General features: G+C 33.9%; 1 long non-coding RNA gene across 1 annotated transcript; it reads right to left on the reverse strand.

Annotated features, from left to right (window-relative positions):
• Positions 1 to 12,155: 12,155 nt before the first annotated feature.
• Positions 12,156 to 15,707, reverse strand: LOC114313409 (uncharacterized). The gene is made up of 2 exons (XR_014343921.1): positions 12,573 to 15,707; positions 12,156 to 12,443 (listed from the first exon to the last, which is right to left on the reverse strand). It is a non-coding gene; the product is annotated as an uncharacterized LOC114313409 (long non-coding RNA).
• Between the last annotated feature and the right edge of the window lie 2,039 nt (positions 15,708 to 17,746).

The raw sequence follows: 17,746 nt of genomic DNA on the forward strand, positions 1-17,746 counted from the left end.
GGAATGGTAATGCAAAAAAAATACCATGAGGGTTTAAAAAAAATTAATGTATGCAAAGTTAACTTTACCTCAAAATGCAGAACCAAAAAAAATTACATAGTTGAGAATTGTCACGACCCAAACCCGGCCCTAGGGGTTTAGCACCGTAACCGGCCAGTAATCCGAGATTACCGAAGGCCTGCTTAACAGTAACACAGTAAAACAGAGTACAGGGCCTGGCGGAAGCCAATACAGTAATTAAACAATGTCCAATGAGCTGTGACAGTTTGTATGCCAAAAAGATTTTTCATGCATTCATACATACACAAACAGTACAGTCTATACAGAATTTACAGTCACACAGTACAGGGACCTAATCCCTTGATAACAGTACGGTAAACATTCAGTCTATACAGAACAGTTAGACAGTAAGAAGACAGGCGGGGGAAAACAAACAAAACACCCCCAAGCCATAGCATGGCAACTCGGAACCTCACAGTGAGGCACAAAGGCTGGCTTGACAAAACTGGAGTTACCCTGACGCTCCTAGCTCCGATCTGGTGCCTGTACACCTACATATATATATGAGCAGTGAGCTAAAGCCCAGTGAATAACATAATGCGTAAAGGGGTTTAGAATGAATGTCCTTACAGTAATGAAAACAGTTCAATTCAACCAGTATTTCAATTGTTCAGTACAGTAAACAGTCATATGTGGTACATCCATTAGCATAACAGTAACAGTAGGTCTTAAAAGACCGAACAGTAATGATGGTCATCAGTCAGTAAACAGTAGTGGTTCCACGAGGGAACCGACAGAGAATTCTGTCGCAGTAACAGTAACAGTAAACAGTAGGTACTAAGGATGCCACAGTACAGTTCAGAAATAAAGGACATACATTCATTCAGTAAATAATACCAGTTCAGTAAACAGTTCAGTTCAGTATTCAAAAGATGATCAGTTGAACATATCTTTACACAATTGTTACTCACAGAGTTCTGGGTTACAGTATGCTAGAGCGTGTCTCCCCAGTTGCCAACCCTACACAGTTCACAGGTTGAACACACACTAAGCTACACAGTTGGGCAATATCATAACTTAATCCCTAATTTGCCTTGGTGTGTTCTACAACGATATCCTCATCTAAATGCCTTAAACTAGGCCTAAGAATGCCTAGGATGGGATGAGGATGCAAAAATGCACATTTAAAAGTATTTTCAGGATTTTCAGAAAAACAGAGTCCCGCTCGAGCTCAGGTTTCCCCGCTCGAGCGTACAGGCAAACAAAGGTACACGCTCGAGCGCAAACTTTCCCGCTCGAGCGTACTGTAAAAGTACTGGATGGGTGAAATCCCCGCTCGACGCCCGCTCGAGCTTGAGACATGACTCCGCTCGAGCGCCCAATACTCCGCTCGAGCGGACTGTAAAACAGTGCAAGATGCTGGAAGCTCGATTTTCCCGCTCGAGCGGCACTTCCCCCCGCTCGAGCGGACGACTGAAATCTGGAAATCCCAGATTCGATCTCCAGGTCTAAAACCAAGCTCAAAAGCATCAAAACCAATCCTCTTGGGCCCATTTTCTGGAAAACACTTAAAAACACATAGGATATCATGTTTCAAAGCTCAATTTTTTAAGAAATCAAAGCCCAAGGGTGTTTAATTCAAACCCAATTTCAAATCATTTTCAAGAACAATCTTCAAACATGACATGCATGATCTTAAATCATTTTCAAAGCTTTAATGCTGTTTCAAAAGAGCTCAAACCTTCAAAGATAGGATGAACTCATGGAGTATGACCAAAAGATGGACATGCATGTGAGGTATGATGAACCACAACCTCAAAACTTCAATATATGTACATGCATGCAACACTTAAGCTTCAATTCACCATTAATGACCCAAATCATGACTTAGCTCTACCATCTAACATGGACCATGCAACAATCAACTCAAAACATGGACAAGAAGACAATGGAGCTACCTTTAGTCTTGTAGTTCAAGAAGGGAGCTCAATATGCAAACTTCAACAATTTCTTCAATTACCAAGCAATTCTACAAGCAAAATTGAGATGAAATCAACTCCTCAAGTCTCCCTCTCTCTAAGGTCGGCTAGGCACAATGAGAAATGGCTGATGAAATGTTCTTGGCTCAAGTATAATGAGCTCAAGGTATAGAGGTAGTGGCCCACTCAAGGTCAAAACGGTAATTAAGTCCAACTCTTTAATTAGCTTAATTTAATCTAATTTAATCATACCTAATCAGTTTTCAGATAATTATACTATAAAATCACATTAATTCTAAGGATCATTAAACATCAATCGATTCCGGATTCGGCCGCCGATAAGGCCTTCAATTAGCAGTCTAAACATATAAGCATGAACAGATAATCATACAGTCAAACAGATAGAATGCAATTCAAACAGATGTATTCATTTAATTCAGTTTAAAGTTCGGTCAGTCAGTTCAGTACTTTAATCAGTTCAATTATCAGTCAGTTATCAGTCCCGTTTAGCAGTAATCGGTAATCAATCAGTCATTAATCAGTAATCAGTATGAGGGTTGTTACAAGAATAGCAAACTGTTAAGGAGAATAAATGTATGAAGGACTTAAGAATATTCAGCTGATATAAATGTTTCCATATCAATGTAGCAATACACATATATCATTTTAACAAAAATTCAAGTTTCACAATCATAACAAAACTTTTTAAGTAGAAATCGACATTCCAAGCTCGCTACGAATAAAATTGAAGCGATCATCGCTTAGGGGTTTTGTGAAAATATTCGCCAATTGCTTGTCGATATTTACAAATTCAAGTACAATATCCCCTTTTTGAACATGATCTCTTAAAAAATGATGTCGAATTTCAATATGTTTTGTTCGTGAGTGTTGAACCAGATTTTTTCTTAAATTGATGGCACTAGTATTATCACATTTAATAGGGATATTATCATAATGCAAATCAAAGTCCTCCAATTGTTGTTTCATCCAAAGTATTTGGGCACAACAACTTCCGGAAGCTATATATTCATCTTCGGCCATTGATAAAGCAACAAAATTTTACTTTTTGCAAAACCAAGATACTAATGAGTTACCAAGAAAGTGACAAGTGCCACTGCTACTTTTTTTTATCAAGTTTGAATCCGGCAAAGTCGGCATCCGAGTAACTAATTAAATCAAATGCAACATTTCTAGGATAAAACAGTCCCAAATTTTGAGTGCCAACAAGATATCTAAAAATTCTTTTAACAGCACTGAGATGTGATTCCTTAGGATTTGATTGATATCTAGTACACATACAAACACTAAACATAATATCGGGTCTACTTGCAGTTAAATAAAGAAGTGAGCCGTTCATACCTCGATATTTTGTTTGATCAATGGACTTACCTTTTTCATCCTTGTCTAGCTTAATGGATGTGCTCATAGGTGATCCAGCTATTTTTGAGTTATACATACCAAACTTTTTGAGTAGTTCTTTTGTGTACTTAGCTTGGTTGATAAAAATTCCTTCCTTACATTGTTTGATTTGAAGCTCAAGGAAGTAATTTAGCTCCCACATCATGCTCATCTCAAACTCACCTTGCATACACTTAGCAAATTCCTTACACAAGGTTTTATTAGTAGTACCAAATATAATGTCATCCACATATATTTGCACAATAAATAAATCATCATTTTTAGTTTTAACAAAAAGTGTTGTGTCAATCGTTCCTCTAAAAAAATTATTTTCAATCAAAAATTTACCTAATCGTTTATACCATGCACGAGGTGCTTGATATAAAGCTTTTGATAGTTTAAAAACATGATCTGGAAAAACATGATCTTCAAAACCTGGGGGTTGTTTAACATAAACTTCCTCATTTATAAAACCATTAAGAAAGGCACTATTTACATCCATTTTATAAAGTTTGAAATCTCTAAAACATGCAAATGCAAGTAACAAGCGAATGGCTTCTAATCTAGCAACCGGAGCAAAGGTTTCATCGAAATCAATACCTTCTTCTTGATTGTATCCTTGTGCAACAAGTCTAGCCTTGTTTCTTATAATTGTGTCAGATTCATCAAGCTTGTTTCGAAAGATCCATTTGGTACCGATAATGGTATAATCTTTAGGTTTTGGCACAAGTTCCCACACTTTGTTTCTCTCAAACTGGTTAAGCTCTTCATGCATAGCTATCATCCAATGTTCATCGAATTCGGCTTCTTGAAAGTTTTTTGGCTCAATCTGTGAGAGAAAAGCCAAGTTACTACAAATATTTCTAAGTGAAGAGCGAGTTTCAATACATTTTGTAGGGTCACCTAGGATTAAATCCTTAGGGTGATTATGAACAAACTTTTATTCTCTTGGCAAATCGTCATTGTTTCCTCCTTCTTCTTGAGGTGAGAGAATAGGTTGTTCAATCTCTTTGTTCAACTTACATGGTTGGTTCTTTTCTTTGTAGATACTTAAATCTTCCACATTTGGTTCCAAATCTATATTATCACTAACAATTTGCTTTTGAGCAGAGATGTTAGTTTCATCAAATGCCACATGTATAGATTCTTCCACAACAAGAGTTCTTTTATTAAAAACACGAAAAGCTTTGCTAGTTAAGGAATAGCCAAGAAAAATTGCTTCATCATATTTTGAATCAAATTTACCTAAGTTATTCTTACCATTATTATGCACAAAACATTTACAACCAAAAACATGCAAATGACTAATGTTGGGCTTTCTATCATACCAAAGTTCATAAGGAGTCTTTTTGAGAATATGTCTAATTAATGCACGATTTAAAATATAGCATGTGGTGTGAACGGCTTCAGCCCAAAAATATTTAGGAAGATTATTTTCGCAAAGCATTGTTCTACTTATCTCTTCTAAAGTTCTATTCTTCCTTTTTACTTCACCATTTTGTTGAGGGGTTCTAGGTGCTGAAAAATTATGTCCAATACCATGCTCATCACAAAACAATTTAAATTTTTCATTTTCAAGTTCTCTACCATGGTCGGTTCGAGTATTAGTAATAAAAAAGCCTTTTTCATTTTGAATTCTACGACAGAGTTTTGTGAAAGAAGAAAAGGTTTCATTTTTATGTGCTAAAAACATAACCTATGTAAATCTTGAATAATCATCAATAATAACAAGACAATAACGTTTACCACCTAGACTAGATGTCCTTGAGGGACCAAATAAATCCATATGTAATAGTTGTAAAGTCTAGTTGTGGAAATATGAGATTTTGATTTAAATGATGTTTTAGTTTGTTTTCCTTGTTGACAAACACTACAAAGATGATCTTTTCCAAATTTAATTTTTGGAAGTCCAATAACCAAATCCTTTCTCAAAAGTTTAGCAATTAAATCCATATGAGCATGACCAAGTCTTCTATGTCATAACAAACTATTTTCATTATTAACATATAAACATTTAACATCATTGGCATAGAGATCATTAAGATGAAAAATATAAACATTATCATGGCAATTACCAACGAATAAAGCTTTATGATCATTTGTGCTTTCAATTGTGCAAATGTGATTTATTAAAAATAACTTAATTACCTTTATCACATAATTGACTAATACTAAGTAGGTTATGCTTAAATCCATCAACAAGTAAAATATTTTTAATAGAAGGGTTAGGAGAAATACCGATGCTACCAATATTGATGATTTTTCCTTTCTTGCTGTCTCCAAAAGTAACAAATCCTCCATCTTTCGATGATAGTTTAGTAAAGAATGATTTATCTCCGGTCATGTGTCTGGAACATCTACTATCAAGGTACCACTTCCCTTCTTTAGCTTTAGACTTAAAACAAACCTACAAGATGACAATCAAGTGTTGGTTTTTGGTAACCATAGTTTCTTGGGTGCTTCTTGGTTATGCTTCTTGGTTAGTTTTGTTAGATCCCTTAACAATCCAAATCTTTTTTAATTTCCATGTTTATATTATTTTTGAATGGACAAGAAGATATATAATGACATTTCTTTCTACAATAATGACAAGTAATATGAGGGTGTCATGAGAGGTGCCTTTTCAAAAATTGTATTGAGATTCTTTTGTTTCTTAATAGGATCATATCCAATACCCATTTTATCAAAAACACATCTTTGATTTCCAAGAAGCATGTCACACCCTCAAAATTAACCCATTATATATCATTGACAGGCATTATTTAAAGAAGACAATTTATTAATTCATTCATTAGAGTATTACTAAATAAAGCATTACATGTAACATCGAATAAAATGCCCTACATGCTTACATCTTTCCAAGCCAACACTTGGATACAAAAATATGAGTTCTAACTCAATACAAGAAAAGCCCTAGGCTTGAATGTTTACATGTACTAATAATTAAAGACAATTAACTAAAAGTAGTCTTCTTCAATCCAGAAGCCAAACCCTCCCAAGCTAAGTCCTTGGATGTAGTTTATCACCGGAACCTGAAAATGATGTTCCCATAAAGGGTGAGCCACAGCCCAGTAGAAATATACTAATCCATATATAAGCAATGAATAAAGCAATAGCATTCAACAGATGGTTAACCAAGATAATCAATTACTTCATTTTACAGTCTCATGACACTATTGTCTAAGATACGTTTTACTTCCCAATTTTATCAACATGGCTCAGAACCTGGCCAAACTTACAACAGTGAATCTCATATATCATATTCATATCCTTCCAATATCAACAAACAAATGAGACTCAAGCTCAAATCAAACACTTCATACTTCCAGATTGATACACATTTTAGTGCTGTATCAATAAAACACTTCTATATAAATAAGCACACATAAAAGTGATGCTAATGGAGTCCATCCCCTATCTCCTCCCAAACAAAATCCGGTTTAGAGGTCCATCCCCTATCTTCCCCTAAACCGTGGAGTACATCCCCTATCTCCTCCCACACACAAAACAATGTATGCAAATACAATGCTCAATCAATACACGTATTTTCTGTATCAATGCCATAGTCAAAATTAATGACTTAACCAATGTGATTAGTTTCAGTTATTCCTAATCCACATGCAATGTCTACAACAATCACGACTATCCTCCACCGATAGCCCAAAACAGTTATTTCTAAACTGAAAATAACTATGTCAACAATTCAATAGACAAATGATTCCAATTACCCAATTACGCCATTTAATCAATGAATTCCCCAATTCCATGAATTTAACCCTCTTTTCCCAATTCCATGAATTACTTATACAAATTAATTCAATAATACAACTAGGGTTTTTCCCAAAATTTACCAAAGTATCCCCAACATATCAAAATACCAAAACTTAGAACAAAACCTATAAAATGGAGTAGGAAATCCCTACCTCGAAGAAAACAACACAAATGGTGAAGACAAAGATGAGTGTCCAAATACCAAAGTGCTCCAAATCGCCAAATGTTCAGATTAAATGAAAGCCCTCGACTCCCTCTATCTTTTTAATGAAGGATCTAGGGTAGAAACACACCCTAAGTGGATCAAATCTAAGAGAGAAGGTGAATAGGGAGAGAGAGAAGTCGGACCTAGGGTTTGGAATAAAAAAGAATATGAAAAAGACTGATCAAAACCCGCTGTTGCGTATATAAACTGGACAGGCTCGCTCGAGCGAAGACTTGGTCGCTCGAGCGACCAGACACAAAGAAGCCACGCTCGAGCCAAGGAAGCCTTGCTCGAGCCAACAACCCAAAAGCTCGCTCGAGCGAGAGAAAGCTCGATCGAGCGAAGAACTCAAACCCTCAGGTCTGAAACCAAACACACGCTCGAGCGAAGGAACTATTGCTCGAGCGAAGAACGAACTAACTCGCTCGAGCGAAGAAAAGCTCGCTCGAGCCAAGAATGCAAAGCTACAGGTCCAAACCAGACGCAAACTCTCGCTCGAGCTACCAAACCCCGGCTCGAGCGAAGAACCAAAAACAACATCTCGCTCGAGCGACAAACTCCTCGCTCGAGCGAAGATCCAAAATTCTGGACAACAACACTTGATTTCTAAACCCAACCAACCTGAAACAAACCTGCCCAACACATCCTATAATTCCAAATGAGAAAATAAGGGACAACAACAACCATTATACAATGATAGAATCTACGGAACCTATGTCCGAACACAATAGTCAAATGGAAAAAGACCGGGGTCGCTATAAAGCATGTTGAGATTATCTCTACCTTTTACAAAATTTTCAAGTGTTTTTGATAAATCATCAACATTGTTTTTTAAAGTAGTTTTCTCATTAGAGATAGTATCAAAATCATTTTTCAAAATCATTTTTTCTTTCTTTAATTCTTCTACATTAATAGATAAAGATGCAACAGATTTCTTCAACACATTAGTTTTGGCACAAACTTTTCTAAATTCATTTGATAGTTCATGGAATGCACTTTCAAGTTCTTCATACAGAGTAGTTACCTCATCTTGAGTAGAGTCTTCATCTTCAAGAGCCATGAGACATAAGTTAGCTACTTCATTTTCAATTTCATCACTTGAACTTTCATCTTCACTTTTTTCCCAAGCTGCTACCATGGCTTTTTTGTTTCTTTTATAGTCTTTTCCATGATTCTTCAATTTTAGACAATCCATCTTCATATGTCCAGGATTTTTGCACTCATAGCAAACAATAGGCTCTTTCTTGTTATCTTTGTTGTACTCTTTCTTGAAATGTCTTCTTCCTCCATAATTGTTTTTCTTGAAGTGTTTTTTGAGATTTCAACTAAACATGGCATAACTTTCATCTTCACTGGAGTTTTCATGTTCTTCTTCATTTGATGAGGCTTTGAATGGAATTCCACTTTTCTTTTTGTTTTCAACATCCTCATGTCCTTTCATGGTGATCTCATGAGTCATAAAGGAACCCATAAGCTCATCCAATCCAAGTGTGGAGAGATTTTTGGCTTTTATAATGATCGTGACCTTTACTTCCCAATTCTTTGGTAAACACCTAAGAATTTTTCTTACCAACTCACTATTAGTATAAATTTTGCCAAGAGATTTCAAAGAGTTTACAATTTCCGTAAATCTAGTAAACATACTTGAAATAGATTCATCAGAGTTCATTTTAAACAATTCATAACTATAAACAAGCATATCAATACGAGATTCCTTCACTTGGTTTGTACCTTCATACGTTACTTCAACTTTGTCCCAAATTTCTTTTGCCGAATCACAACTTGAAATTCTATTATACTCCTTAGAGTCTAATCCACAAACAAGGGTGAGTTTGGCTTTAGCATTGGCTTGCAATAATTTATAATCTCTCTCATCACATTCATCTTCAGTTTTAGGTACACTAATATTGTTTACTAATTTCTTAGGAATTTTTGGACCTTTGGTGATAATAATCCACTTGGCATAATCAGTGACTTGTAGGTATAGGGTCATCTCATCATTCCAATGACTATAATTGTTTCCGTCAAACAATGGTGGCTTATTTGTAGCTTGTCCTTCAGCTAAGGTTGCCATGGATCGAAACTCCCAGATGGATAAATCTAAAACAAGAGTCTAGGCTCTGATACCAATTATTACCCAAAAGACAACCTAAGAGAGGGAGTGAATTAGGTTTTTACAAATTAAAATTAATAATACCTCAATAAAATTAACTACTAGTACAACAAATTATTAACAAGCACAATGATGAACTTAGCAGTAAATGATCAACCAAAATAATAATGAAGTATAACTAACATGCAGGGTAAATCAAATGATTAGCATATGAATATTAGATAGATATAGCAGTAGTAGGAAAATAAAGAGATTAGGGACGATGAGACAAACAGATTTATAGTGGTTTGGCTTCAACCAAGCCTAATCCACTCCTCAAGCTTCACTTGAGATTTTCCACTATCTTCTAGCTTCACAGGGTGCTAGCAACATTTTCACAAATGGAACAATTCTCCACAGATTTTACATAGACTTCACAAGTCCAAATCCTTGCAAATCTTAGGTGATTCACAATCACTCTCAAGATTTCAAGAACACAGTGTTTGCAATACTTTTATAAGATGAAATGATATATTTGCTTTCAAAGAAAGCTTACAATAAATATCTCTCAAAGATAGATATATAAAATGAAGTTTTGATTTTTCTGTACCTCTCACACAGGAAAGATGAGCTTAATGCTATAAGGCTCAGTGTATAATTTGTGAGAATAGATGTGAGTGATTATAGATCAAAGAATATTTTTCAGGTTTTTGTAACTTGCTTACATTAGAGGCTTTGGTATATCTAATGAAAATTATAGCCGTTTATAGCCGTTGTAGTCATTTGAATTTATAGCCGTTTATAGCCGTTGTAATCATTTGAATTTATAGCCGTTTATAGCCGTTGTACTTCCATCATCACCAATTTGAATATCTTCCACTCCATCATTACAAATTTTAATATCTTCCACTTGAATCTTTTGACCCTTTTGGCCTTTTGAACCTTTATAGCCGTTTATAGCCGTTGTACTTCCATCATTACTAATTTGAATATCTTTCACTTGAACCTTTTGGCTTGCTGCTATGCTAGGCTGTTTGAACCTTTGTTTTGTGTTGTTTGAACTCCTGATTTAATCAAATATTAAATACATTCTAACAACATTTAGGATAAAGGTTTAGGTGAGAAATAATGGGACAAAATAAATTTTGATTCTATTTTTCTCTTTCAAATAAATCATCAAAATAAATTTTGATTCTATTTTTATTTTGAAATAAATCATCAAAATAAATTTGGGATTCTATTTTTCTCTTTCAAATAAATTAAAACATAATTAAATAAATTATCAAAATAAATAAGTCTAACATAAGGTTTGTCTTGTATGCCTTTGCAGTCACATTCTCTATTTTCTAGTTCTTCATTTAAATTGACTTGGAGTTATAGTTATTCTCATGGAGTAACATATGAGAATTGCCTTTTAATGAAGGTTAAACAAGTCGCGTCAAACTGAATAGTAAGTAGTTCGAGTTTGGTTTGAAATTTTAATAAATTTTGAAAATATGTTTAAATTTGGTTTGTTTTGTCTTTTGAATCAATCTTAAACGAGCTTCAATCTCACTGATCACAAGCTCAAAATATGTGTAAGCTTAACTTGTTTACATAGAACCCATCTCAAACATGTTTTTAACGAGTCAAACACGAGCGGTGCTCAAGTACTTGAAGGTAACAAATGCACGTGCATACTTGGAGGTAATTTAGTACACAAGACTCCTGTTGCTGCAAGATTTAGGAAGAACCAAATGTGTACAGAGTCTTAGTCTCGTATATGCATACTTAAATACAGTTAATATTGAATTTGTTTAAGTTTTTTATCATTTTATTTGCCAAGTCCATTGCTGAATTTGCAAATTGACTGTGCAGCTTGAATGAAGTTATGCTGATAAAACTGCTAATCTTAATCCACCTCACAGATTTGTTCCTTGGGTGATTGTGGATAATCAACCACTACAAGATGTTAGTCCCAAGTCCTCTCTTCTCTCTCTCTCTCTCTCTCTCTCTCTCTGTATATGTATATATATATATATATAACCTACTATACTATTCTGGTTACAGGATTACCAAAATTTTGCAGCCTACGTCTGCAGAGCATACAAAGGCTCTCGCAGACCTAATGCTTGCAGATCACTTTCTGTTGAGGTCAACTCATCCAACAATGAAAATTTTGTTGCTCAAGTTAGCTATACAAGCGAGGCTAAAAACTTGACATCAATGGCACCAGCACAGAAAAAACCAGAATCACCAACAGCTTTATCAACAAAGCGGATGAAGATGAAGATGGAAATTTCTGTGTAATTCGTAGCACCTGTGATTCAGTCCAGCATCAATCCATTACCATACATATATAATTGACAGGCTAATATAATAATGTGCTCAAATAGGTAAACCATGTTTCTAAAAAGTGCATGAATTAGGTGAAAATCCCAAATCTAGGTTAAGGAACATATGTTGTCAGATTCTAAACTTTCTCAAGAAAATTCAAAATCCTTGCTAGCTTTGCAAGCATTTACATTAGTTGGAAACAAACAACTACTTCTAAATCTACACAGCAACAATTTGTGAACAATTGATTTAGAAATGAGATTGAATGATTCAATATAGTGATCCACTTATCTGCTACGATTAAAATGTTTTCTACTTGTCTCAATTCAAGAACAGCAATATTTTTCTTCCAAGTAATATCACGGAAAGAGATTAAATGGAGCAAACAGCCAAATAACTCGCGTCAAAACTAACAGACTTGGAATTAAGTCAACAAAAATTACAAATTGACAAGATTAAAGATTCACAATGCTAAAAAAGTTTTGAGTTTCAACATAACTATAAGCCAACGGATATAAATATACTTATAAATTGGATTACATATTGCCTTGGAAATGGAAGAACGTTCAAATTTTATCACAAGCTTATCATGTTCCAAATGTTGTTGTATGTATCAAAAGTAGTCGTTCTGAAGGGTCAAATTCAAACTTCTCAACCGCCTTTCTATCTCTTTTCACGATATCTATTATTGGTTAGGTTTAAGGAAAACCCAATTCTGCAAAATACTAAACTAGCCTCTACTAGAAATAAAATTGACATCACAGAAGGAAAAGAGTAAAAAGAACAAGTAGTGATCAACACAAAAGGATACGCCCCGATATTTTGGAATTCTCATGCAGGTTTGGAATTATATTTGTGACAGAAGCATACATTGAAAGCTTCATCCTACAAGACACAAGAAAATTGTTTAATCTGATGCATCCAAAAATGTAGATAAAGAAGGAAAGAATAGAAATCAAATCACAGTTGCAAAAGAAGGCTAAGAAAGAATGGTAACATATTATTTCCTCACAAGTCAAAGGGTTGACACTATTTAAATACTGATTTGTGAGAATAAAGTACCAGGTAAATACATTTCGCGTGGTTTCGACCTTCTAAATCAAAAGTAGTTGATAAGATCTTTTTAGTTGAATATATGAACCCAATTACACATAAAAATACAATATATATATATATATATATGTACGAAGTTATTGATGCTGAAAGGACCCTAGCCAACAAAAGGGAAAAATTTGAAACATTGAAGTAACCCTCCCCCACTATTTTACAACTCCAAGCATGAGTTCACAAGCAATTTTTTTTCTTCTAATAAATGTGATGAATTCATGACTATACAAAACTTTAAATGAACATTGTAAGACATGACAACCATACAAGAATGGGCAACACAAAGAGAGAATCCTTAAATGATTGTAACATGTTTTCTGGACTTATTATGCCCTCATCTCATGTTGCTCAAGCTTTCTCGGAATCTCCCTTCATTCTTCAACAGAAGCCCTTTGATTTTCTAGATCACTAATTTCATTGGTAATAACTATGTTGACAGAATTTACAAACAAATCACCAATTAATACTATTGATTTGAAACCAAGAATAAAAAGTATACATCTGAAATTGACAAAATACTTATCTAAGTTCCTCCTGGAGCAAACGTTCTCTCTGAAATTCCTCTTCCAACTCTTGTTGAAGCAAATCCATTTCTGCATCTGAAGCAGCTTCGGATCTTGCCTCATCTGATTTTTTCTTGCACACATCTATCCTTTTCTGATAATCTAATGTATGTAATAACTTGTCAGTGATATAACATGCAGATCTATATTGACACTAAATAGCATGTTTGCAAAGAAAATTGAGAATAAGTCTTCCTGAAGTATTTTTCTAGCAGTTGCACTTAAAGAATGGAATTCATTTTAAACAAGATGAAATTGAAAAACAATGATGGACTAAAAGAACTACAATGACAAATATCCATGTCTCCTCAATGGGGGTGACGGCCTGTCATTTGGACTAGGGTTTGATAATTGTGGGTGGTTAGTAGATGGATAGTGTAACATCCCATTCCAGAGGGAAAATTAATTACTAATAATTTTGTTGGGTACACATTGAAAATTGTAAGAAAAATGGGAATCTGTCTTTGGTTTAAATTATAATTTTTAAAATGTGAGGAAATGAAAAATATTATTACGCAAATTGTTTGCTACTGTTTAGTGGATAATTTTGGAACTTTGGTTTGAGATTATTTCATTGGAATTGTGTGGAAGACTTTAGCTAAACAAAACAAGATAAAGAGAGTGATTAAATACACATAAAGTCCCATGAAATAAGATAAAGAGAGAGAGATGAAAAATTGAGGCTAAGTGTCATTTTGGCATGTGTATCATAAAGTTGAATGGTACACGTTTGAAGCTGGTGATATAGGTTGGAACCCACAAAATTCAGCTTACATTATTAGGGTATTATGTTAATACACTTGCAGGAAACATCGTGATTCGGCTATACGCCATGGACTTGAATGTCTAAAGGTTTTATTAACAAAGGTCCGAAAAGCAAAGTCCCCTTTACTTCAATGCAATTTGTCCTCGCATATCCACTTGTTGCTTTTTTTCACAAAGATGATATGGATGCTAAACAGAGAATTATACAACATTTACCATGTAATTTCCCAAACATTTAGAAGCCAAGCTGGAAAATAAATAAATAAATAAATAAATCCTCAAAAATCTACTAGAAGAAATCGTAGAATAAGTCTCCTAACCAAATGTCAAAGGCAGCAAGAAAAATAGAGATGTGGTCTATGATCCCACTTGCATCTTGCTGAAAATTAGGGCAATTGTTATGTTAAATCTGAGAAGAAAATGGCTTATGACTTCAATCCGAAGCATTTGCACTTGTGTAGTACATGGAAAAATGAACTCACAACAACATTTACACGAGAGATGATATGAATGGCTGCCTCTGTTAGACCTTAGCGCTTACCATCTCACCATAACCCATAGGTAGTGGTGAAGGCACAACTTTATTCCATTAAAGGGTATAGCGCCAAGCGCCACAAGTCGAGTGCGACTCGGCCTTACCCCAAGCCTCTACCACAGCAGGATGCTGGCCTAAACCCAGGCCAATAATCCCCCCCAGCACCTGCCCACAAGCAGCATGCCCTCCAAAGGAATCGAACTTGAAACCTCGCTCTCAGCACTTACCATTTCATCAAAACTCATAGGTAGTAGTGAAGGCACAACTTTATTCCCTTAAAGGGTACAACGCCAAGCGCCACAAGTCGACTGCGACTCAACCTTACCCCGAGCCTCCGCCACGGCAGGGTGCTGGCCCAAACCCAGGCCAACAGCCTTTTTAATCACTGGAACTAATAACCATTATCCATTCTTTTCTTTTCTCTCCTACTTAATCTTTCCTTTTTCTCTCCTAATTTTGCCAAAAAGACTACAGGTAAATAAATCAAAATGAACCTCTATGCTATGCAGCACATCGCACACAGACAAAACGAGAATCTTAGAACGCGCACATCAAGCAAAAAACTAACAACTGCTAAACCACACTTCAATTTTCCATGGCCAATACGGTACATACATTTGTGATGTCTCTAACACTATGTTTGGATCATGAGGGGAGGTGAGAAAAGAAAAGAAAGGATTATGATTCCTCACCATTGTGTTTAGATGAATAAAAGATAATAGAATGGGGTTTCTCTCCTATGTTGTTTAGATAGGGTAAGTAAGAGAAAGGAAAAGAAGGTGTTTTATTTTATTTTATTAAAATAACCTTCCATATTAATAAGTTATGTTTTTTCATATGGGTAGTTTTGGTATTTTAAACAAATTTCATTAAATTCAATTCTTTTCTCACAAATCTCACCACTTTTGGTGAGAAACAAAACACAAGTTTGGTGAGAGTCCATTTCTCACCTTACTCAACCATCCAAATAAGTGAAGTCTCGCCATTTCTTTTCTTTTCACACTAAACCCAAGTTGTTAACATCCTTCTCATCACTGAGGAACCCAACGAGGTCGTCACTGAACGCAATTACACTCTTCACATCGGTCTTTTTCGACAAATCTCCCATTTTTTTTGTTGGGTTTGAGATGAATCTACTTGTATCCTCCTCTAAAGCAATCTAGGGCTTTAAAAAAAAAAGAAAAAAAAAAAGAGTAGATTTACAATGATGTGAAACTAGAATGATTCGTGTAATTACCTTCTGATGATGTTGGTTGGTATGTGATTCAGAGATTTGCTGCTTACTATATGTTTATTATGCCATCCAATTTGTCTGTGCTTTCAGGTTTCGATAAGAGGAGGAAAGTGCTAAGAGCATGTCCAACCCAATCCTCTCACCAAGATGATGAAAATAATTTTTTTTTATTCAAAAAGTAAATATAGAGTAGGTCACTATTCATTCAAACTCCAACCACAAACCTTCATTTTCTTTAAGATGGGTGTTATCGGAAGTAATTTTTTTTTTTTAACTTGTTGGGTATTTTTTCTTAAACATTAATCATCATTTTCTTCTCTAAAGATTTATCTCGAAAATATTTTCATCAAAAAGTAAATAATTTTTGTTCATTAACAAATATTTAATTTTGAAATTTTTGTAAAATATATTTAATATTATACTCATTTTAAAGGTATAATTTCACCCTTTTTAATGATACCAATTTTATAAAAATTAAATTTACATATTAAAAATTATTTGTGATATAATAAAAAAATATAGAATGAATAGTGTTATAGAAATCATCCTTCATTTTTCATACTCCCTCTATATTTGAAGGATGGAACATCCATCCTCCCAAATGGAGAAGGATATAGAGGATGGGTAGGAGCTGAAATTTGAGAAAGGATCCTTCAAATTTGAAGATATAGAGCTTGGTTGGAGATGCTCTTAGACCCAATCCTCTCACCAAGAGGATGAAAATAAATTTTTTTATTCAAAAAGTAAATATAGAGTATGTCACTATTCATTCAAACTCCAACCACAAATCTTCATTTTCTTCTAGATGGGTGTTACTGGAAGCAATTTTTTTTTTTAATTTCTTTAAAAAAAAAAAAAAAAAAAAAAATTGTTGGACATTTTTTCTTAAACATTAATCATCATTTTCTTCTCTAAAGATTTCTCTCAAAAATATTTTCATCAAAAAGTAAATAATTTTTGTTCATTAACAAATATTTAATTTTGAATTTTTTGTAAAATATATTTAATATTATACTCATTTTAAAGGTATAATTTCACCCTTTTTAATGATGCCAATTTTATAAAAATTAAATTTACATATTAAAAGTTATTTGTGATATAATAAAAAAATATAGAATGAATAGTGTTATAGAAATCATCATTCATTTTTCATACTTCCTCTATATTTGAAGGATGAAATATCCATCCTCCCAAATGGAGAAGGATATAGTGGATGGGTTGGAGCTGAAATTTGAGAAAGGATCCTTCAAATTTGAAAATATAGAGCTTGGTTGGAGATGCTTGAATGGAAGAGAGGGAAAGTTCGAATTATATGAAGGGAAAATTAAAACTTTGCCCCTTTGTATTTAGTCATTTTTCACTTTGACCCTTTCTTTTTCTTTTTCTTTTTCTTTTTCTCACTTTAACTAGTATTATGTTTCAAGGATTTTTTTTAATTTACTTGTTCAGGTTAAAATTAGATTAAAAAAAAATATCATGTTAGTTGTCATTTGATTAAAAATAAAAAAATTATATATTGAGATTTAGGTTTGTTTAAAATGTATGAGTTAAAAAATAATAAAATATTTTTATATCAAGTGATTGTCAATATGCTAATTTTTATATAATTTTAGACATAAATAAATTTTTTGAGTAAATTAAAAACAATTTGACACAAGAAAAGCTAAAGCAAGAAACTTTAAGAGTCCAAATATAAATAAATAAAAAAAGGTCAAACATTTACTCTTATATGAATTAGAAGTGATTGATTTAAGGCTTTGTGACGAGGAATAAGGGTTGCA

Source organism: Camellia sinensis, chromosome 11, assembly GCF_055761805.1.
Source record: "Camellia sinensis isolate YWXY chromosome 11, ASM5576180v1, whole genome shotgun sequence".
Taxonomy (NCBI): Eukaryota; Viridiplantae; Streptophyta; class Magnoliopsida; order Ericales; family Theaceae; genus Camellia; species Camellia sinensis.